This window comes from Fukomys damarensis, unplaced genomic scaffold, assembly GCF_012274545.1.
Source record: "Fukomys damarensis isolate Sample0158 unplaced genomic scaffold, DMR_v1.0_HiC HiC_scaffold_16, whole genome shotgun sequence".
NCBI classification, from domain to species: domain Eukaryota; kingdom Metazoa; phylum Chordata; class Mammalia; order Rodentia; family Bathyergidae; genus Fukomys; species Fukomys damarensis.
The window spans coordinates 102,354,392-102,377,446 of record NW_022900928.1 but is presented as its reverse complement, the minus strand read 5'-3'; the positions used below and the strand labels follow the sequence as shown (position 1 = coordinate 102,377,446).

The following is a 23,055-nucleotide window of genomic DNA, read 5'->3' as shown; positions in this document are numbered from 1 at the left end:
GAAAGAAATTCAAGCAATAAAGATAGGAAAGGAAGAAGTTAAACTGTCATTATTTGGTGATGATATGATACTCTACATTGAAGACCCAAAAAACTCCACCAAAAGACTTCTTGACTTAATAGACACTTTTAGCAGAGTATCTGGATACAAGGTCAACATCCAAAAATCAATAGCCTTCTTGTACACAAGTAACAGACTCACTGAAAGAGGAATTAGGGAAACAATTCCTTTCACAATAGCACCCAAAAAATGAAGTATCTGGGAATCAATCTAACAAAAGAAGCAAAAGACCTCTACACTGAAAACTACAGCACTCTGAAAAAAGAGATCAAGGAGGATATAAGAAAAATGGAAAGATCTCCCTTGCTCCTGGGTAGGAAGAATCAACATAGTGAAAACTGCTATACACATTCAATGCAATACCAATTGAAATCCCAACACTATACTTCACAGAACTAGAAAAAAGAATCCAAAAATTCATTTGGAACCATAAGAGACCTAGAATAGCAAAAGCCATCCTAGACAAAAGACACATGGAAGCAGGTATAACAATTCCCAATTTGAAACTATACTACAAAGCCACTGTGATAAAAACAGCATGGTACTTGCAAAGGAACAGACCTGTGGATCAGTGGAACAGATTGGAAGACACAAAAACAACTCCAGATGCACTCAGCTACCTCATCTTTGACAAAGCAGCTGACAGTCCCCACTGGAGGAAAGATAGCCTCTTTAAGAAATGGTGTTGGAAAAACGATCTCAACTTGCCAAAGATTAAAACTAGAACATGATCTCTCACCATGCACTAAATTAAAATCCAACTGGATTAAAGATCTAAATATAAAAACAAAAACACTAAACTTGCTTTAAGATAAGTTAGGCAGAACTCTGGAAGACATTGGCATAGGAAAAGACTTTACGAACAAATCCTCAGTAGTACAGGAACTAGCAGAAAGAATCAACAACTGGGATCTCATCTTATTAAAAAGCTTCTGCACTGCAAAAGAAACCATCAACAGAACTAAGAGACAGCCTACAATGTGGGGAAAACTTTTTACCAGCTGCTCCTCAGACAAAGGATTATTATCGAAAATATATAAAGAACTCAGAACAATCAGCCCCCCCAAATATAAAGACCCGATTCAAAAATGGGCATCCAAAATGAACAGACATTTCTCAGACCAAGAAATAAAAGCAGCAAGTAAATGTATGAAAAAATGCTCCACATCACTGGTCATTGGAAAGATGCAGATGAAAACAACACTGAGATTCCACCTCACCTCACAAAGAATGACTGCTATCAAGAATTCACACAATAACAAATATTGGCGCAGTTGTGAGGAGAAAGGAACCCTTCTCCATTGTTGGTAGGTGTGCAGACTGGTGCGACCACTATGTATGTCAATATGGAGATACCTCAAAGAACTAGGATTAGAGTTTCCATTTTTCCCAGCCATCCCTCTGTTGGATATCTTTCCAAAAGAATTAAAAGAATCATATCACAGTGATGTATGCACACCCATGTTTATAGCGGCACAGTTTGCAATAGCTAAAACTTGGAAATAGCCCATATGCCCATCAGTTGGAAATTGGATAAAGAAGTTGTGGTTTTTCTATAAAATGGAATACTATTCAGCCATAAAGAATGAGAAAGTAGATTCATTCATAGGAAAATGGATACATTTTGAGGATATACTTCTAAGTGAAATAAGTAAGTCACACATATGCAAATACCAAATAGTTTCTTTGGTGTGAAAAACTAAAATAGTACTCAAAATCCTAATTGGACAATTAGCAATGGGAAATAGGAAGAAAAGGACCAAAGGTGTAGGGACAGTGAGAAGGATAGGGAAAGGGGAATAAGGGAAAAGGAAAAAAAATGTGAGAAAATGTAAAAATGGAATTAAAGTATTTGTAAATAGAGAGGGGAGGAGGGGGTGAAGGGAGGGTGGGGACAAGGGGAAAAAATGAGAACCAAGATCTGGCATGTAAAGGTACAAGACCCCAGTAATGAATGTACCTGTACTGTCTACCTAGAATATACAATAAATTCAATTTAAAATTTAAAAATTCAATTATGTAAATTTCATCATCTCTGATAATCTGTTATACATTCATTGGCAAAAAGAATAAGTATCTTTATGATCATTTCATGATGATTCTTGATACAATTCTAGAATGTAACCATGCCTTATTTGATTTTAAGGATAGAAATAGAGTTACATAAATAAGTGATGAAATCCTCTCTATTTCTAAACTTAATTTCTAGAGAGAAAATATGACAACCATTTATATGAGTGAGGTTATAAAGTAGGATATATGAAATCTCCCAGTACTTCAGAATGTTCTTAACTCATAGGCAGTGATTCATTACAAAATTTGAATGTTTTTAGCATCAATACTAAAATGTCAATAAAATGTATATATGTAAATGTTTTGCCTTATTTTCTGAAATGCTTCTACTTTCATGACCTCAGTATGTTTCTTCTCGGTGTAATTAAAGGAGCTGTAAAAAGCTCACTTTTGCAAATCGTGGTTCTGTTGTTGAGGAAATACTGTTTTTAAGGTAAAATTCATACAGCAGTCATATATATGCCTACATTGCAGGCTAAAACAATGAAAATGAATAAGCCAGGCAGTCCATGTTTTGAATATGAAGACATGAAAAAAAGTTTTCTCAATGTTGTTGCAGGTGTTTTGGGTAGAAAATAAGGTTGATGACACAACAAACACTATATGAAATTTAAAAGCTTCTGCATAGACATGGTAACAAGACAGAAAAGTGAAGGAATAACCTACAGCATGGGAAAAATTTTGCCAGATACTCCTCAGGGGATTAATATCTAGAAAAAAATAAACAATTGAAATGTATACACACATCTCAGAAGTACAAATTGTCAGTAAGTGCCTGAAAAACTGTTCAGCATTTTTGCCCAATAGAAAACTGCAAATAGGAACAGCATCTTATTTCAGAAAGAACATGTATCATCAAACACTTTAAAAATGTTTATGAGGCTGCAGGAGGAAAAGGAACCATTCAACATCATTGGTGGGGATGTAAACTAGATCAACCATCTTGGAAGTCAGTGTAGGATTTATTAAAAAAGACAACTAAATATAGTGATTCCATTCAATGTAATGCTTCCTCTTTTGGGTATCTTCCCCAGAGTTAAAGATAACATATTTCAATGATCCATGCATATTTCTGTTTACAGCAACAGTACTCACTTTTTCTATTGTGCAGCATTAGTAAGCCCTATTGTCAGTCACCAGATATCAAGGATAAATAACAAGTAATCCTCAGTGTACTGTATTTAATAAATTATATGTGATAGTTTATATTTTATTAAGAAATGGGCTCTATGTTAGATTATTTTTCCTCACTATAGGTCAATATCTGCATGATAGACATGCTAATGTACCAAGAATGTAGCTATAATATTCATTAGGTTGGGTATATTAAAAACATATTCAGTATTTTGGGTTGATCAAATATTTCTACTTTGTACACCAGGGAACATCTGTAATCACTTCAACTTTGTTGAGCTTATTATGCGAATAGCATAATAATCAACCTCATTATATTCTCTACTGTGTTCAGTGCTATGTTAGTATACTGCAGTGTAACATGCACACACACACACACACACACACACACCTGCGTGTATAGTGGATCCTTGAAATTTATAGGGGTTACATACCTAAAGCACTTGCAAATTGTTAAAAACTGCAAAGTTCAGATATGCTCAGAAAAATGCCTACAAGTGCCTATTTTTTATAGTTTAAACCCTAAATATCGGATGTGTCTCATAGTTATGTAATTAATTTAATAAAATACGATATTAATGAAGCCTTAGAAGATGCAGAGAATTTTGGCAGCATCTTAAGAGTCTTGGGGCTTTAAGAAAAACAAAACTCAGAACACTTGTGATAGCTACAGATGATAGAGCAACATGATATGATGCCGAAATGCTGGGGCATCTGCCAATGGCTAAAAGAGCAGCCAATAAGCAGCAATGAGAACTGAGTAGTGCTCTTGGATTGGCTACTTGCAAGCCTCCCTCCAAAAAAAAAAAAAAACAATTGTAGAGTATATTGTCTGTTTCCGAAAAATTGCAGCAGTTTCCTCAATTATCAGTTAGGTTCTAACGAAAAATCCACGAAGGACAGGCCTCAAACTCTGAACCTTGACTTTGTGGGGGTAGAGAAGAGCTTATTTTTCTACTTTTCTCACTTTATAAAGGAATCGTTAGATTTCCTTTTACAATCAGAAGCTGGATGCTCCTACAATGGGTGCCTAAGGTCTTAAATACGGGGAACCACTGGCTGCTCAAATAAACACAAAAATTTAAGAACAAGAAGAACTAATAATGCAACCACAGTGCAAGCGGGAGGCTTTGAAGTCCCATAAGGAACCATTAATAAATATCTGTGTTCAAAGGCTTAATATTTTGGAGTCCGATGTTTTTGGATGATGATAGCACCAAAAAATCATATCTATTTTAAAAAATCAAGTATGCAGCAGTCTCTTCGCCCCCCCTTCTCTCTTTTATTTTCCAGTACTGGAGATTTAAATCAGGGCCATAGACCTCCTAGGCAGGTGCAGAGCCACTGAGCTACATCCACTTCTTTTCTACTTTATTTTCAGTTCATCAGTGAAAGACACCTTGGTTGACATTAATTTTTCTCATATTTTCCCACTTAGATCAGTGGCCCACATATCAATTTCCTTTAGACAGATACCTAGACACACAGAAGTGTGTTTTACCAGGTTTTATTTCATATTTTTATCAATTCATGTTGATGGTAAGATTAACAATCCAAAAAAGTTTTAATAAGTTAAAATTCATATCAATGTGTTTGCATTATATAAATTTTACATTCATTGTTTGAAAGTGGCATATGTATGCAGCACATCTGAACCTCTTTTACTCCTCTGTCTATCCTATTTCTGCCCTTTCTTCCATTTCTTCATTTTGTTTCTATTTATAAAATATCTATCTCATTTTCAATTACTAATCTTTTATTTTTCTTGTAAAAGTAGGTCAAGCAGAATACCTTCAATAGTGAATGGAATAATCTATAAATAGCAACAACCTGAATATGCAAATGTTATAGCTTGTCTCCAGATGTCCCCCCAAAGCCTCATGCAGTCATAGGTGGGGAGTTATAGGTTGCTGAATTAGGGCGTGTGAATGTGGATTAAAAGTGTGATGTTGGAATTAAGAATGTGATACCGGGATTAAGGGTGAGGATAATGGAAGCCGCATCCTGGGTATGAATGGCACCGATCAACAGCCTTACAGCCGGAATGGAATGCAAAGGGAGTGGAGGAAGACAGGCTCGCTGCTGCTTTGGCTGCTTGTTGACTTCCTGTCTGCTGCATCACGGAATATTTCTCCTCTATCATGACCCTCTGCCATTCCACCTTGCACTAAAGCCAGCTGACTATGGACCAAAACCTCTATGAACTATAAGCTACAATAAACTTTTCTTCCATAACTTATGGGTGTCAGGTATTTTGGCTCAGCAATGAGAAAAGTAACCAAGACAGTACATATTTAAGGATTTCAGCATCCTTCCTGTGTTTCTAAAGAAAATCCGCAAAACGTGATTCCAAGAAATAGAATCCCAAATGATGGGTGTAAGGCCACGTTGTGACCTCAGAAATGGAGAGCCACAACTGTGCAGCACAAGCATGTGATGATCACAAGCATATGAGTACAATGAGTGAAAACAAGCATCAGATTCACCTACCCAAAACTTTGATGCAGGCCTGCCTAGATTTTGGGGCACAAGCTTTGCCCTTGTATGTCCAGTAGGTGGGGTGTGGCATCAGCTAAAATAAGCATATTCCCTCTTTATCCACTTTAATCCTGCCAGTTTAGCAGGGTCTAACAATATTAAAATTTCCAGAAAAACATTGATAAGGCATTCAAATCATGTGCCATTCTCAGCAGCATGATTAAATCTCATGTCACTATAACCCATAATGTATCTCAGTTTATCTCATCACATAGCAATTGAGTGATCTCACATCATGGTGAGAAGGTGTGTACAATAATGGGCAACAGTCAGAAAAAGCACATTCACATGACACCAATTACACCATTTTGCGGGGGGGTACTTGGGATTGAACTAGGGACCTTGAGCAGCAGCACCACTGAGCTAAATCCCTGACCCTACGCCATGTTTTATTATAAACATTTCAGTATTTGAATCTATTGTGAATCTATACATGTGTATAATCATCAGTAAAATATTTTCATAAGTACATATACATGTATATATATATATATATTACTATGTGTGTATACTTAAGTGTGTGTGATTTATTACTATCTATCATTGGAAGCATACTTTGGGAACATGGAATCATATCCCTCTCAGATAAGGGGTAGTAACCTATTTATTTATTATTAGAGTAGAGAGGTACAAAACTCCTATCTGTCTGGCTTGTCACAACAGAAAAAAAGACAGAAGCTGTCTAGAAAAGACACATAACTGAAAAATTTTCAAAATGACAAATAGCATGTATATTGCCCAAGAACAAACACTTTTCCATTCCCAGGTCTAACTCACACAGATTCTTGAACTCTTTCTATCTTTACCCCAGGGCAATAGATTGGCTTCACATGGAATGTGACTGAATTTCAAAAAGAAGAAACCTGGAGCAGGTATGAAATTTTGAAAGGAAAGCACATTTTTAGAATGTTTAGAATTTACTGTAGAAAAGATTGAGTGGGTTAGTGGTAATGGAGGGGAGGTAGAGAGAGTTTCTCTCTGGCCAGGAGAATACAAATATCCCACAGCAGACAGCACCAGGAGACCAGCATTACCTGGGATCTGGAGAGAACTACTGAGGATGGGGAAACATGGTAGAGTTTCTGTTTGATAAGTTGTTTTTCAAATCAATTTGATTTTATATAAATATTTGTTCATAGACTTCTTTGTATTATCAACAGTATTTTTATTTGCCCATTTTTAAATCCACATAAAGCATTTTAACCTTTTCCTTTTCTAATTTATCAGTTAACATATTATGAATCAAGGACTCATAAGGTCACATTCAAATATTTGGTCAATATTCTTGCTTTACTTAATTTGTAAATGTTGTGATGTAGAAGAATCACACTTTCAAGAGGAAGCCAATTTTGAGCCTGCAGACAAAGAACAATGGGTTTCTCCTTGGTTCTTCCTGCACTGCAGTCTTCTTTGTAGGTGGCCTCCAGCTGGAGAGAACATCTAACAGAAAGAGTGCAGATCAGTGGAAGGCTAGAGACCCACAAGCAGAAGTCATGCAGAAGGAAGAAGCTACAGCCATTGGGTGCTTTTGTCCTTTCTGAGGTTGTGACTCTACTTTCCTTGGGACTTTCTACACACAATTTTGATTTTAACATGCATAAATTTACTGAAGTCAACCTATAATTTATATTCATAAAAATCTTGAAATGTCAGGTTCTAAGATAGATTCCTTTATATAGTTTCAGAAAAAAAGGGGTAATTTGACACTTTCAGTCAGAACCTTAGAGTGAGTTCAAATAAGCGTGTCTCTCTAGTAAATATTAGGGTGGTAGGTAATGAAGTTTCACACTGAGAAAAGGAAACAGTAGGATATGATCAGCTCCCAGAGTTAATACTTTTAGTTCTTGCTGCCTTTCACCAGAATCTTACTCACTCTGTCATGGCATTTCAGCAGTCTATCTTGCCCTCTATATTGGAAAGATGTTTAACTGTCCAAATGTGGATTTTTCCTTCCACTGCAGGTGAAGTAGGTAACTGTTTTCACTATTGATTGTTTTGTAGAATACTTCTGCTGAATAACTGCAGTATATGTATTATTTAATAATAATATTTCCTTGTTTTAATACTTTCATTTTTTTTAGTAAAATAGGCCAAAGCTAGGCATGTTGGTGCATTCCTATAATCTCAGCACTCTGGGTTGCTGACACAGAATGATTTCATGTTTACAAGTTTGATACTAGTCTGTGCAACTTAGCAACATACTGAAACCTGTTTCAAAAAATAAAAACAACAAATAAATACAAAAACAAAACAAAACAAAAAACAAAAGGGTAGCTGTGGGTGTGGCTCATTACAAGTGTCCTAGATCTAACCCCATCCTGAAATAGTAAAAAAGGGCTGGTTGACTGATAAAGTGAGAAAGCCTTGCCAATGAAACTAACCAACCACTATGTTCAAAGGTGACATCACACACTCTGTCCTCAGCTACCTACTCTAGGCAGGCTTTGTTCTCTAAGGTCAGTTGTCTCCACAGTACATAACTAGAATTACATGAGTACACTTATTGCGCTATTTCCAAGAGAGAGAAGCAGGAAAGTTCCACTAAATACAGTTAGAAAGCAGCTGCCTGCTCTGGAAAGCCAGGAGTTGTTTAAAAGCAGTTATCTATCACCAGGTGGACCATTTCAGTATCCCAGGAGAAACTACAGGCAAGGAAGAGTCTTGAATGAGACTTGCCACTTTGCTCCTCATAGCTAGATGAAGGATCACTTCTCCTTTTCTCAGATCTAAGAGAGTGGATGGGTCCTTGATTCCAAGTCATTGAAAGATAGAGGTGTGCTCTATAAGCTGTGCATAGAAGAACAGGAGAGGGAGATCAGGACAACCCATAATGTGACAGCCTTTCCTTAATTTTTAAAAAATTAATTTAATCCATACATTTTAGGTATACAATACAATACAATGACATTCAGCATTGGAAATTTGTACCTTTACATAATATATCTTAGTTCTTACTTTTTCCCCATTTCCTTGCCCTCCCTCCAACCGCTCCACCCCTTCCTGTTTACAAAGACTTTGTTTCCATTTTTTCCTTTTCTCATATTTATTCCATTACCTTATTTCCTGTCTCCTACCCCTTCCACTTCACTTTCCACTTTGGACATTTTATTCCTATTTCACATTATCTATTATACGTTTTAGTCCTTATCTATACTTTCAATTTCTCACACCAGAGAAACTATGCAGTATTTACACATGTGTGTCCTATTTATTTCATCTAAGAGTATTGCCTCAATGTGCATCCATTTAGCTATAAATGTTTCTAATTATTTTTTTCTTTTTATTGAGTTTATTGGTACATTTTAGGTATATAGTACAGTTAAATTCATTATTGGGATTTTTTATCTTTACATGACAGGTCTTGGTTCTCATTTTTTCCCCATGTCCCTGCCCCCCTCACCCCCTCCTCCCCTCCCCATCTGCAAACACTTTATTTCCATTTATTCATATTTTTTTCTTTTCCCTTATTACCTTTCCTCTACCCTTCCCACTTTCCCTACTCCTTTAGCCCTTTTCTTCCTATTTCACTTTGTCAATTTTCTCATTAGGATCTTGTCTACTATTATAGTTTTTCATACCAGAGAAACTATTTGGTATTTACACATATGTGACTTATTTATTTCACTTAGGAGTATATCCTCAAAATGTATCCATTTTCCTATGGATGAATCCAATTTCTCATTCTTTATGGCTGAGTAGTATTCCGTTTTATAGAAAAACCACATCTTCTTTATCCAGTTTCCAATTGATGGGCAAATGGGCTGTTTCCAAGTTTTAGCTATTACAAACTGTGCAGCTATAAACATAGGTGTGCACGTATCACTGTGATATGATTCTTTTAATTCTTTTGGAAAGATACCCAGCAGAGGGATGGCTGGGTCAAATGGAACTTCTAGTCCCAGCTTTTTCAGGTATCTCCATATCGATTTCCATACTGGTTGTACCAGTCTGCACTCCCACCAACAATGGAGAAGGGTTCCTTTCTCCCCACAACCCCGCCAACATTTCTTATTGTGTGATTTCTTGATAGCAGTCATTCTTTGTGTGGTAAGGTGAAATCTCAGTGTTGTTTTCATCTGCATCTCTCGAATGACCAGTGATGTGGAGCATTTTTTCATATATTTACTTGCTGCTTTTATTTCTTGGTCTGAGAAATGTCTGTTCATTTTGGATGCCCATTTTTGAATTGGGTCTTTATACTTGGGAGGGGCTTATTATTTTGAGTTCTTTATATATTCTAGATAATAGTCCTTTGTGTGAGGAGCAGCTGGTAAAAATTGTTTCCCACACTGTAGGTTGCATCTTAGTTCTGTTGATGGTTTCTTTTGCAGCGCAGAAGCTTTTTAATAAGATGAGATCCCAGTTGTTTATTCTTTCTGCTAGTTCCCATGATACTGAGAATTTGTTCATAAAGTCTTTTCCTATGCCAATGTCTTCCAGAGTCTACCTAACTTACCTTCCAGCAAGTTTAGTGTTTTTGTTTTTATATTTAGATTTTTAATCCAGTTGGATTTTAATTTAGTGCATGGTGAGAGATCATGTTCTAGTTTTAATCTTTGGCAAGTTGAGCTCCAGGTTTTCTTTTTTTTTTTTTCAGCTTTAATTGAGCTTATTGGTACATTTTAGGGATACAGTACAGTTACATTCATTGTTGGGATGTTATACCTCTACAAGACAAGTCTTGATTCTCATTTTTTCCCCTTGTCCCTGCCCTCCCTTCACCCCCTCCTCCCCTCACCATCTGCAAACACTTTATTTTCATCTTTTCATTATCTCACATTTTTTTCTTTTCTCTTATTACCCTTCCCCTACCCATCCCACCTTTCCTACACCTTTAGCTCCTTTCTTCCCATTTCTAAATGTCAGTAATCTTATTAGGATCTTATGTATTATTGCAGATTATTCACACCAGGGAAACTATTCAGTATTTACACACGTGTGACTTATTTATTTCACTTAGGAGTATATCTTCAATATGTATCCACTTTCCTATGAACGAATCTATTTTCTCATTCTTTATGGCTGAGTAATATTACATTTTATAGAAAAACCACATCTTCTTTATCCAGTTTCCAATTGATGGGCAAATGGGCTGTTTCCAAGATTTAGCTATTATAAACTGTGTCACTATAAACATGGGTGCACATACTTCTCTGTGATATGATTCTTTTAGTTCTCTTGGAAAGATACCCAGCAGAGGGATGGCTGGGAAAAATGGAACCTCCAGTCCAAGCTCTTTGAGGTATCTCCATATTGATTTCCATAGTGGTTGCACCAGTCTGCACTCCCACCAACAATGCAGAAGGGTTCCTTTCTCACCACAACACCGCCAACATTTGTTATTGTGTGATTTCTTAATAGTAGGCATTCTTTGTGGGGTGAGGTGGAATCTCAGTGTTGTTTTCATCTGCATCTCTCAAATGATCAGTGATGTGGAGCATTTTTTAATATATTTACTTGCTGCTTTTATTTCTTGGTCTGAGAAATGTCTGTTCATTTCAGATGCCCATTTTTGAATTGGGTCATTATATTTGGGGGGGCTGGTTGTTCTAAGTTCTTCATATATTTTAGATAGTAATCCTTTGTGTGAGGAGCATCTGGTAGAAAGTTTTTCCCACATTGTAGGTTGTCTCTTAGTTCTGTTGATGGTTTCTTTTGCAGTGCAGAAGCTTTTTAATAAGATGAAATCCCAGTTATTGATTCTTCCTGCTAGTTCCTGTGCTACTGAAGATTTGTTCATAAAGTCTTTTCCTATGCCAATGTCTTCCAGAGTTCTGCCTAACTTATCTTCCAGCAAGTTTAGTGTTTTTGTTTTTATGTTTAGATCTTTAATCCAGTTGGATTTTAATTTAGTGCATGGTGAGAGATCATGTTCTAGTTTTAATCTTTGGCAAGTTGAGATCCAGTTTTTCCAACACCTTTTCTTAAAGAGGCTATCTTTCCTCCAGTGGGGACTGTCAGCTGCTTTGTCAAAGATGAGGTAGCTGAGTGCATCTGGAGTTGTTTTTGTGTCTTCCAATCTGTTCCACTGATCCTCAGGTCTGTTCCTTTGCCAGTACCATGCTGTTTTTATCACAGTGGCTTTGTAGTATAGTTTCAAATTGGGAAATGTTATACCCACTGCCATGTGTCTGTTGCCTAGGATGGCCTTTGCTATTCTAGGTCTCTTATGGTTCCAAATGATTTTTTTTATTCTTTTCTCTAGTTCTGTGAAATATAGTGTTGGAATTTCAATTGGCATTGCATTGAATCTGTATAGCAGTTTTGGTAGTATGGTCATTTTCATTATGTTGATTCTTCCTACCCAGGAGCAGGGGATATCTTTCCATTTTTTAATATCCTCTTCAATTTCATTTTTCAGAGTGCTATAGTTTTCAGTTTAGAGGTCTTTTGTTTCTTTTGTTGGGTTGATTCCTAGATACTTTATTTTTTTGGATGCTATTGTGAAAGGAATTGTTTCCTTAATTTCTGTCTCAGTGAGTGTTTTATTTGTGCACATGAAGGCTATTGATTTTTGGGTGTTGACCTTGTATCCTGCAACTCTGCCAAAAGTGTCAATTAAGTCTAGAAGTCTTTTGGTGAAATTTTTTGGGTCTTCAATGTAGAATACCATATCATCAGCAAATAATGACCATTTAACTTCTTCCTTTCCTATCTTTATTGCTTTAATTTCTTTCTCTTGTCTAATTGCTATGGCTAATGTTTTCAGAACTATATCGAAGAGGAGTGCTGATAGTGGGCATCCTTGTCTTGTTCCTGATTTCAATGTGAAGGTTTTCAGTTTTTGTCCATTTAATATGATGTTGCCTGTTGGTTTTTCATAGATAGCCTTAATTAAGTTGATATATAGACCATCTATTCCAATTTTTTGCAGGGGTTTTTTATAATGAATGGGTGTTGAATTTTGTCAAATTCTTTTTCTGCCTCTATCGAGAGGATCATATGGTTTTTACCTTGACTTTGTTAATATAATGTATTATATTTATTGACTTACGTATGTTGAACCACCTTTGCATCCCTGGAATAAATCTGACTTGGTCGTAATGTATGATCTTCTTGATGATCCTCTGCATTCTGTTTGCTAGTATCTTATTAAGGATTTTTGCATGTATATTCATTAAGGAGATTGGCCTGTAGTTCTCTTTTTTAGTTACATCTTTCCCTGATTTGGGAATCAAAGTGATATTTGCTTCCAGGAATGAATTTGGAAGTATAGCTTCCCTTTAAATTTCATTCAAAAAGTTTGAGGAGTAATGGCAGTAGTTCTTCTCTAAATGTCTTGTAAAATTCAGCAGTGAATCCTTCAGGGCCCAAGCTTTTCTTTGTTGATAAATTTTTAATTACATTTTTAATTTCACTGATTGTAATTGGGGTGTTTAAAATGTTTTTATCTTCTTTGTTCCACTTTAGTAATTCATAAGTATCTAAAAATATGTCCATTTCTTCTGTTTTTTCCATTTTTATTAGAGTACAGGTTTTCAAAGTAGGTATTAATGATCCTCTGGATTTCTGTTGGATCTGTTGTGACTTTGACTTTTTCATTCCTGATTTCATGGATCTGAGTCTTTACTTTCCTTTTTTTGATAAGATTAGGTAAGGGTTTGTTAATTTTATTCATTCTTTCAAAAAGCCAACTCTTTGTTTCATTTATTTTTTGTATCATTTTCTTCATTTCCATTGCATTGATTTCTGCTTGGATCTTTATAATTTCCTCTCTTGTTCAAGCTTTGGGTTTTTCTTGCTCTTGTTTTTCTAGGAGTCTAAGATTCATCATTAGGTTGTTTGTTTGAGCTCTCTCTGTTTTCCTAGTGTGGACATTCAATGTTATGAATTTTCCTTGTAGAACTGCTTTCATTGTCCCATAGATTTCTGTACGTTGTATTGGCATTTTTATTTATTTGTAAAAACTGTCTGATGTCTTCTTTAATTTCCTCTGTAATCCATTGATAATTTAGGAGAGTGTTGTTCAGTTTCCATGTGCTTGTGAAGTTCCTACAGATTCTTGTGCTATTGATCTCCAGTTTGATTGCACTATGATCTGATAATATACACGGGATGACTTCATTTGTTTTGCATTTATTCTGACCTGTTTTGTGAGGCAATATGTGGTTTATCTTTGGGAATGATCCATGTGAATCTGAAAAGAATGTATGTTGTGATTTTGTGGGGTGGAATACTCTGTAGACATCTATTAAGTCCATGTGTTCCAAAGCTTGGTTCAGTTCTATTATTTCATTGTTGATTTTTTGCCTAGATGATCTGTCAATTTGTGATAGTGGGGTATTTAAATCCCCCACTAAAATTGTATTAGTGCTTATTTGTTTTTTCATGTTACTTAATATTTGTTTTATAAAGTTGGGGGCATTTATATTTAGTGCATATATGTTTATGATTTTCATCTCTTCCTCTTGAATTGTTCCCTTTTCAAGGATGTAGTGGTCTTCTTTGTCTCTCTTAATGAGTTTTGCTTTGAAACTTACTTTGTCTGGGAATAAGATTGCTATCCCTGCTTTTTTCTGGGCTCCTGTTGCATGGAGAATTGTTTTCTATCATTTCACTTTCAGTCTATGGGCTTCCTTTTGCACTAGGTGTATTTCTTGTATACAACATATTGTTGGAATTTGCTTATTAATCCATTCTTCCAGTCTATTTCACTTGATTGGTGAATTGAGGCCATTAACATTGATGGTTATAACTGATATGTTCTGACTTATTATTGTCATATTATTGTCCTTTTGTTGACTCTTTTTACATTTTCTCCCCTCTCCTTTTAATTTCTTGCCTTGCCTGTTTGATTTGCTCTGTTGGGAGTCATGGTATGACCTTCATTTTCTTTTTCTAGGATATTGTTTAGAATTCCTTGTAGTGCTGGTTTGGTATTCATGAAGTTTCTCAGGTGTTCTTTGTCGTGAAACTATCTTATTTCTCCATGTATTTTGAAAGAGAGTTTTGCAGGATACATCAGTCTAGGTTGGAGGTTGTTTTCTTTTAGGACTTGAAATACCTCACTCCAGGCTCTCCTTGATCTAAGGATTTGTGTCGAGAAGTTTGCTGTGATTCTAATGGGATTTACTTTGAATGTGATTTGTTTTTTTTCTCTTACTGCTTGTAATATTTTGTTCTTCTGTTGGATTTCTGGGATCTTGATTATTATATGTCTCCTTGTAGATTTTTTTTGATTGTGGCTAGTTGGAGTCCTATATGCCTCACTTATCTGTATGTCTAATTTTTCCCTTCTATTTGGGAAGTTTTCTGTTATTAATTCTGTAAAGAGCTTTTTAAAGTCATTTGTGTTTTCTCTTGCTATTTCATGGATTCCTATCAGTGTTATGTTATTTTTCTTTGCATCATCTAGAAGTTGTTGGATTGATTTCTCATGATCCCTTACTCTTTTTGAGAGACCTCTTTTTTCACGGTCACTGACTGCAATCCTATCTTCTATATCTGAAATTCTATCTTCACAATCTTTTATTCTGTTGTTTAAAATTTCAATAGAGTTTTTAATCTCCTGGATATCTGTTTGAATCTGTGTTATGGATTGCATTTCTTTTCTCTGCTGGGCATTCATTGTTTCCATTACTTTGTTATGCTGAGTCTTCATGGTTTCTATCATGGCCTTTAGATCATCTTTTTTTTTTCCTTTTTATTGAGTTTATTGCTACAATATAGGTATACAATACAGTTACATTCATCATTGGGATTCTGTACCTTTACATAATAGGTCTTGATTCTCATTTTTGATCCTTGTCCTTACCCTCCCTTCACCTTCTCCTCCCCTCCCTATTTACAAACACTTTATTTCCATTTTTTCAGTTTCTTATATTTTTTCCTCTCCCTTATTACTGTTCCCTGGCCCTTCTCACTTTCCCTTCACCTTTAGCACTTTGCTTCCTATTTCACATTATTAATTCTCTCATTAGGATCCCGTGTACTATTATAGTTTTTCACACCATAGAAACTATTTGGTATTGCAGTTAAAGAAATCTCTGTATGAACATTAAAAATAGGGAATCCTAAAATAAAACTAAAAGGAAAGTCAAAGAGAAAAGGCAATGTTGAAACATTAAAATAATCCTTAATCGTGGAGATGAAACTGGTTCCTGAACATATTTAAATTGCTTCTTCTCTTGTAGTCCTACCTTATTATTTTTTTCATTATTTAGAGAATACTTTATTAGTTTCTGTAATCAAACCCACATAGATATGACCTTACATATTTAGTACAATGCATTACCCCTGTACACATGGAATAAAAAAAATAAAAATAATAATTAAAAAAATTAACATTTCTAGACCAATATGGCTGTCCATTTCTGTACAATGCCAACTCAACACAGTAAATTGGGATAAGTTTTTCCAAAGTTGACAGCACTGTTGAAGTTTCCCAAAATTCAATTTATAAATATATGTATATATATATTTATATAAAAAGACTAATAATAGCAGTATGCTATGCATCGATAGCAGCAACATCTTTTCCAGGTTATGCAGTCATCTGAACAAAATTATAGACATTCAGCACATTCCATCAAAACAAAACAAAACAAAACAAAACAAAACAAAATCAAAGGAAAGAATAATATCCAGACAACAGCAAAGTTCTGTTTCTGTTGTGGTACCTGGCACCATTTTTTTTTTATTAGCATCTTAATCAACATCTGGAAAGAGAACAGTCTAGAGTAATATCTTTAAATATAGCTCTGATAAAGCACGGTCACTACTATGTATCATAAAGCAGGTACAAGATATTTTACATTCACAGAGGTGTGATACAGTACCGTCCTGCATCAATGATAATAGAATCAGTTTTGGTTTGAAATTTTCTTTATCAGCAAATAAGATTGCTACCCCTGTTTATTTCTGGGCTCCTGTTACATGGAGAATTGTTTTGTATCCTTTCACTTTCAGTCTATGGGCTTCTTTTTGCACTAGGTGTGTTTCCTGTGTAAAACATATTGTTGGATTTTGCTTCTTATTCTATTTGCCAGTATATTTCTCTTGATTGGCAAGTTGAGGCCATTGACCTTCATGGTTATAACTGATATGTACTGACTTATTATTGACACGTTATTGGTCATTTGTTGACTTTTTTTACTTTTTCACATTCCCCTTTTAGTTTTTTGCCTTGCCTATTTGATTTTTCTCTGTTGGGCCTCATGGTGTTGTTGCCTTCATTGTCTTTTTCTAGGATCTTGTTTAGAATTGCTTGTAGTGCTGGTTTGGTATTCATGTAGTTTCTCAGGTGTTCTTTGTCGTGGAAGTGTCTTATTTCCCCATCCATTTTGAAAGAGAGTTTTGCAGGATACATCAATCTAGGTTCGAAGTTGTTCTCCTTTAGTACTTGAAATATCTCATTCCAGGCTCTCCTTGCCCCAAGGGTTTGTGTTGAAAAGTCTCCTGTAATTCTGATGGGCTTTCCTTTGCATGTGATTTGTTTATCTCTTACTGCTTGTAGTATTTTGTTCTTCTGTTGGATTTCTGGGATCTTGATTATTATATGTCTAGGTGTAATTGTAGCTAGTTGGGGTCCTATATGCCTCAGTTATCTGAATGTCAAATTCTTTCCTTCTGTTTTGGAAGTTTTCTGTCATTAATTCTGTGAACAGCTTTTAAAAGTCATTTGTATTTTCTCCTGCTACTTCATGTATTCCTATCAATCATATATTATTCTTCTTTGCATCATCTAGGTGTTGTTGGATCGATTTCTCATGATCTCTTACTGTTTTTAAGAGACCTCTCTTTTCATGGTCACTGACTGCAATCTTATCTTCTATATCTGAGAGTCTGTCTTTGCATTCTTTTATTCTGTTGTGTACACTTTCAATGGAGTGTTTAATCTCCTGGATACCTGTTTGAATCTGTTTTATGGATTCCATTTCTTTCCTATGTTGGATATTTATTTTTTCCATTTCTTTCTCATGCTGAGCCTTCATGGCTTCTATCATGGTCCTGAGCTCATCTATTTTTTTGTCAATTTCTACTCTAGAGTCTCGAATCACGACTTCCATTTTGCTCACTATCTTTATGTTTATCTGGGAAATTATTTCTGTTTTGAGTTTTTCTAGAGCCTGCTTGATCTGTTTTGTTACTTCCTGTGCTTTGAGTTCAGGGTGTCCTGGTGGTTCACTATCAGCCCTTTCATCCTCATTTGCCCAACTGTTTGCCATTGGGGAACTGGAAGTCTGTCTTTGTGTCTTGCTAAAGTGTTTTCTCATTTTTATTTTTGTTGTCCGGTTGTCTTTGGTTTAATCTCTGGGTTATCACCCACATCTTCCTTATATAGTTGCGCCCTAGCTTCTGTGTCTGTAACTACCCACAGACATTCTCATCTTCATAACATCAGAGAAAACAGCTCATCAAATCAACGGCAATGCTTTATCCCAACTGATACAATCAGCAACACATTAAGATCAAGCACAACTTGGAAACTGACCACCTGTGGTCGTCACTAGTCTATCACCCTTAAATCATTTGAATTAAATTGAAATCAAGAAGTAGTCCAGAACATGTCTGTAGTGAACAAAATTTCAATATAGTGTATTTACCATTTAATGGCTCAGACAGAGTAAGGATGCAAGACCCCTGGTCTCAGTTAGCTGATGGCTGAACCCCATGATGCTGACTGACCTCAGGCTGCAAGGCCCAGATTGCGTTCCCAACCTTCTGAATGGTTGAACTCCACACTGTTCTACTACAGGTTTCCGTTGCCCTTTCTTTAAAGATGTTCAAAGTTGGGAACTCAGAAAAATACCCTTGATGGCCACCTCTGCCTCTGCAGAGTGGGTCCAAAGACTGGCACAGTCAGGAGATCTGAGAATGCATGTGTGTGTGGGGGAGGTGGGGGGTGTAGAGGGAGTTATGGGGGTTCAGGGGTGCCCACATGGCTATCTTTCTGGCACTGGAGTGATGGTTGCTGGGGTGGGAGAAGGCGTGGCTCTCCTCAAGCTCATTTATTTTTTTTGTGAGTTTCTGTTCTAGAGTCTCGGTCATGACTTCCATTTTGCTCACCATCTCTATGGTTAACTGGGAAATTATTTCTGATTTGAATTTTTCTAGAGCTTGATTGATCTGTTTTGTTACCTCCTGTGGTATGGGTCCAGGGTGTCCTGCTTGTTCACTATTGGCCTTTTCATCCTCATTTGCCCTACTCTTTGCCATTGGTGAACTGGAAGTCTGTCTTTGTGTTTTGCTTAAGTGTTTTCTCATTTTTATTTTTGTTGTTGGGTTGTCCTTGGTTTAATTTCTTGGTTATTACTTAAATTTTCCTGATATGGTTGTGTTTTAGTGTTTTAGTCTCTGATGACTCATAGACATCCTCATTTTCATAATATTGGAGAAAACAACTGATTAAATCAATCACAATCCTTTATTGCAATTGTTACATTCAGCAGCCCAATAGGATCAAGCACAGCTTGCAAATTGACCACTTGTGGTAGTCATTAATCTATCACCTTTAAACATGTGAATTAAATTAATATCAAGAAGCAGCCCAAAATATGTTTGCAGGGAATATGCTTTTCAACATAGCATCTTTACCATTTAGCATGGGGGCTTAGACTGAGTTAGGATGAGAGGAATAGATAAATGAAAGAATTGTAGAAGGTTTCAAGTGAAGCCAGGGGATGTAGAATGATCATACTATCTTTATGAAACTATTAAATTCAAAGGGGATAGACAGAGTGCAGGAATAAGGACAAGGATATATCCCCTTAACAGTAACAGGGGCTTGCCTTCCCTTGAAGCTATGGAGCCATGAGTGAGTTAAAATGACAGGAGAAAAGAACATAAAGAAAAAAAGAAAAAATGGTAAAAGAAGAAGTCTGAGTTAGGGCAGCAGCAGGAATAAAAAGGGAGATGAGGGATAATATGTTGGAGCAAGAGACTGAGTTGGAGAGAGAGGACAGGTAAAAGAAAGAAATTATAGGGTGTAATGAGGAAAAGAAAAAAAAGAATTTGAAGGGCCTCTTTCAAACTATGTCTCTGTTCTCCTATTATACCATGTGTACAGCCATGTGCAGAACCAAATCCCCTGATCTCAGCTAGCCAATGGCAGGTCCCCGTGACTCAGATTGACCTCAGTCTACAAGGCCTAAATTGAGTTTCCCAACCTGCAGAGTTGAACTCCACTCAGTTCTATTACAGGTTTCCCCTGCCCTTTCTTTAAAGATGTTCAAAGTTGGGAGCTCAGAAAAATACCCTTCATGACCACCTATGCCTCTGCAGAGTGGGTCAAAGGACTGGCCCAATCAGGAGGTTTGAGAATGGGTGTGTGTGGGGGGATCAGGTCATGGGGGTATTTCTAGGGTGCCCATGCAGTACCTTCCCTACTCGATCTGGCGGCTCGCAGTTTGGGAGGTTGTGTACCCCCTGGGTGAGCCTGAGCAGGTGGCCAGAGAGACTGCCTCTGGTCCTTCCTTACTGGATCTGGTGACATGCAGTCGGGGAGGTTGTGGACCCACCAGGTGGGCCCAAGAAGGCTTCCAGAGAGACCTCCTCCGGGTCCTTCTTTACTGGATCTGGTGGAATGCAGTCCACTATTCCAATTTTTTGCAGGATTTTTTTTTTTAATCATGAATGGGTGTTGAATTTTGTCAAATGTTTTTTCTGCATCTTTCAAGAGGATTATATGGTCTTTGTCCTTGACTCTGTTCATATAGTGTATTACGTTTATTGACTTACATATGTTGAATCATCCTTGCATCCCTGGAATAAATCCAACTTGGTCAGGATATATGATCTTCTTAATGATCCCCTGTATTCTGTTTGCTAGTATCTTATTAAGGATCTTTGCATCTCTATTCATTAAGGAGAGTGGCCTGTAGTTCTCTTTTTTTTTTTTTTTTTTTTTGGGGGGGTTTTTACTGCTTTGGGAATCAAAGTAACTCTTGTTTCCAGAAATGAATTTGGAACTATTGCTTCCCTTTCAATTTCATTGAAAAGTTTAAAGAGTAGTGGCAGTAGTTCTTCTCTAAATGTCTTGTAAAATTCAGCAGTGAATCCATCAGGACCTGGGCTTTTCTTTGTTGCTAAACTTTTAATTACATTTTAAATTTCACTGATTATAATTGGAATGTTCAGAATTTTTTTATCTTCATTCAACTTTGGTAATCCATAAGTATCTAGAAATAGGTAAATTTATTCTGTGTTTTCCATTTTATTAGAGTACAGGTTCTCAATGTAGGTATTGATGACCTCTGGATTTCTGTTGGATCTGTTGTGACTTCACCTTTTTCATTCCCAATTGCATAGATCTGAGCCTTTTCTTTTCTTTTTTGATAAGGTTAGCTGAGGGTTTATCAATTTTATTTATCCTTTCAAAAAACCAACTCTTTGATTCATTGATGTTTTGTATTGTTTTCTTAGTTTCCATTGCATTGATTTCTGCTGTAATCTTTATAATTTCCTCTCTTGCATGAGCTCTGGGTTTTTCTTGCTCTTCTTTTTCTAGGACTCTAAGATTCATCATTAGGTTGTTTATTTGAGCTTGCTCTGCTTTGCTAGTATGGGCATTCACTGTTATGAACTTTCCCCTGATGCTTTCATTGTGTCCCATAGATTCCCATATGTTTTATGGGTATTATCATTTATTTGTAAAAACTGTCAACTTTCTTCAATTTCCTTGTGACCCATTGATTGTTCAGGAGAGTGTTGTTCAATTTCCACGTGTTTGTGAAGTTCCTACAGTTTCTTATGCCCTTGATCTCCAGCTTGATTGCACTATGATCTGATAAAATACAGGGGATAGCTTTGATTCCTTTGCATTTATTCGAACCTGTTCTATGAGCTAGGGTGTGGTCTGTCTTGGAGAATGATCCATGTGCAGCTGAAAAGAATGTATATTCTAATTTTGTGGAGTGGAACACTATAGACATCTATTAAGTCCATATGTTCAAAAGCTTGGTTCAGTTCTGGTATTTTGTTGTGATTTTTTGCCTAGATTATCTGTCTATTTGTGAAAGTGGGGTATTTAGATCCCCCACTACAATTGTATTAGTGCTTATTTGGTTTTTCATGTTTCTTAATATTTGATTTATATAGTTGGGGGCATTAATATTTGGTGCATATATGTTTATGGTTGTCGTCTCTTCCTCTTGCATTGTTCCTTTTACAAGGATGTAGTGGCCTTCTTTGTCTCTCTTAATGAGTTTTGGTTTGAAATTTACTTTGTCTGGGAATAAGATTGCTACCCCTGCTTTTTTCTGGGATCCTGTTGTGTGGAGAATTGTTTTCCATCCTTTCACTTTCAGTCTATCGGCTTCTTTTTTGCACTAAGTGTGTTTCTTGTATACAATATATTTTTGGATTTTGCTTTTTAATCCATTCTACCAGTTTATTTCTCTTGATTGGTGAATTGAGGCCATTGACATTGATGATTATAACTGATATGTTCTGACATTATTGTCATGTTATTGTTCTTTGGTTGACTCTTTTTACATTTCCCCCTCTCCTTTTAGTTTCTTGCCTTTCTTGTTTGATTTGTTCTCTTGGGTCTCATGGTGTTGTGGCCTTCATTCTTTCTTTGGAAAGAATTCAATTGCTTTGAAACAACTTGTTGATTCATGATTGTTAGTATTCAATTTACTGAGAAGTTATCCTCATACCGCCATTGTAATTATAGGTTAAATAATATTATAAATTTCCTTTAATTTTTTTTTAACATGAAGACTTAGTTTAATGTGCATAGAAATTTTGGTGTTTTATTCTACTGCATATATTTTACTTCCCATGTCCATATTACCTTGACTTTTATTTTTATGGTATATTTTCTGTCCCTGCGGATGGGCAAGAATAAATTATGCTTGTGTGAATGTCCTATTTCCAGAGACCAACAACAGATCTTTTCAAAGAAGATATAATTAATGGAGTGTGGTGTTGCATGGTGGTAATCTCAGCAGTCAGTAGGATCACCAGAGGCAGGAGGATCACCACATGTTCAAGGCAAACCTGGGCTACATACTGAGGTCAAGGCCAGCCTGCATGCAAAGCGAAACTCTCAAAAAAAAAAACAAAAAAGAAGATACGATAAATCTTGACAACAAATCTGTCCATAAACTACAAATAATGATGTATTTTATTGGTAAGAAAAATCTCAATACAACTTCTGACAAGAGTGAATATATTTAAGGGGATTGACTAATATTCATTGTGCAGTTAGACATCTGATTTCATTTTATTCCATGAAGCTATGCTTTATATTCTGTCTTTGGTAACCACTACTTGTCATATCTTGGAAGCTAAAAAAATGTAGTG

General features: G+C 36.1%; 1 long non-coding RNA gene across 1 annotated transcript in view; it reads left to right on the top strand.

Moving 5' to 3' along the window:
- Positions 1-22,738, top strand: part of LOC117286360 — a 55,015-nt gene extending 32,277 nt beyond the window's left edge. The window contains exons 2-3 of the long non-coding RNA XR_004517513.1: positions 6,617-6,677; positions 22,628-22,738. This is a non-coding gene — a long non-coding RNA (uncharacterized LOC117286360). The remainder of the gene's footprint in view (positions 1-6,616; positions 6,678-22,627) is intronic.
- The last annotated feature ends 317 nt before the right edge of the window (positions 22,739-23,055 follow it).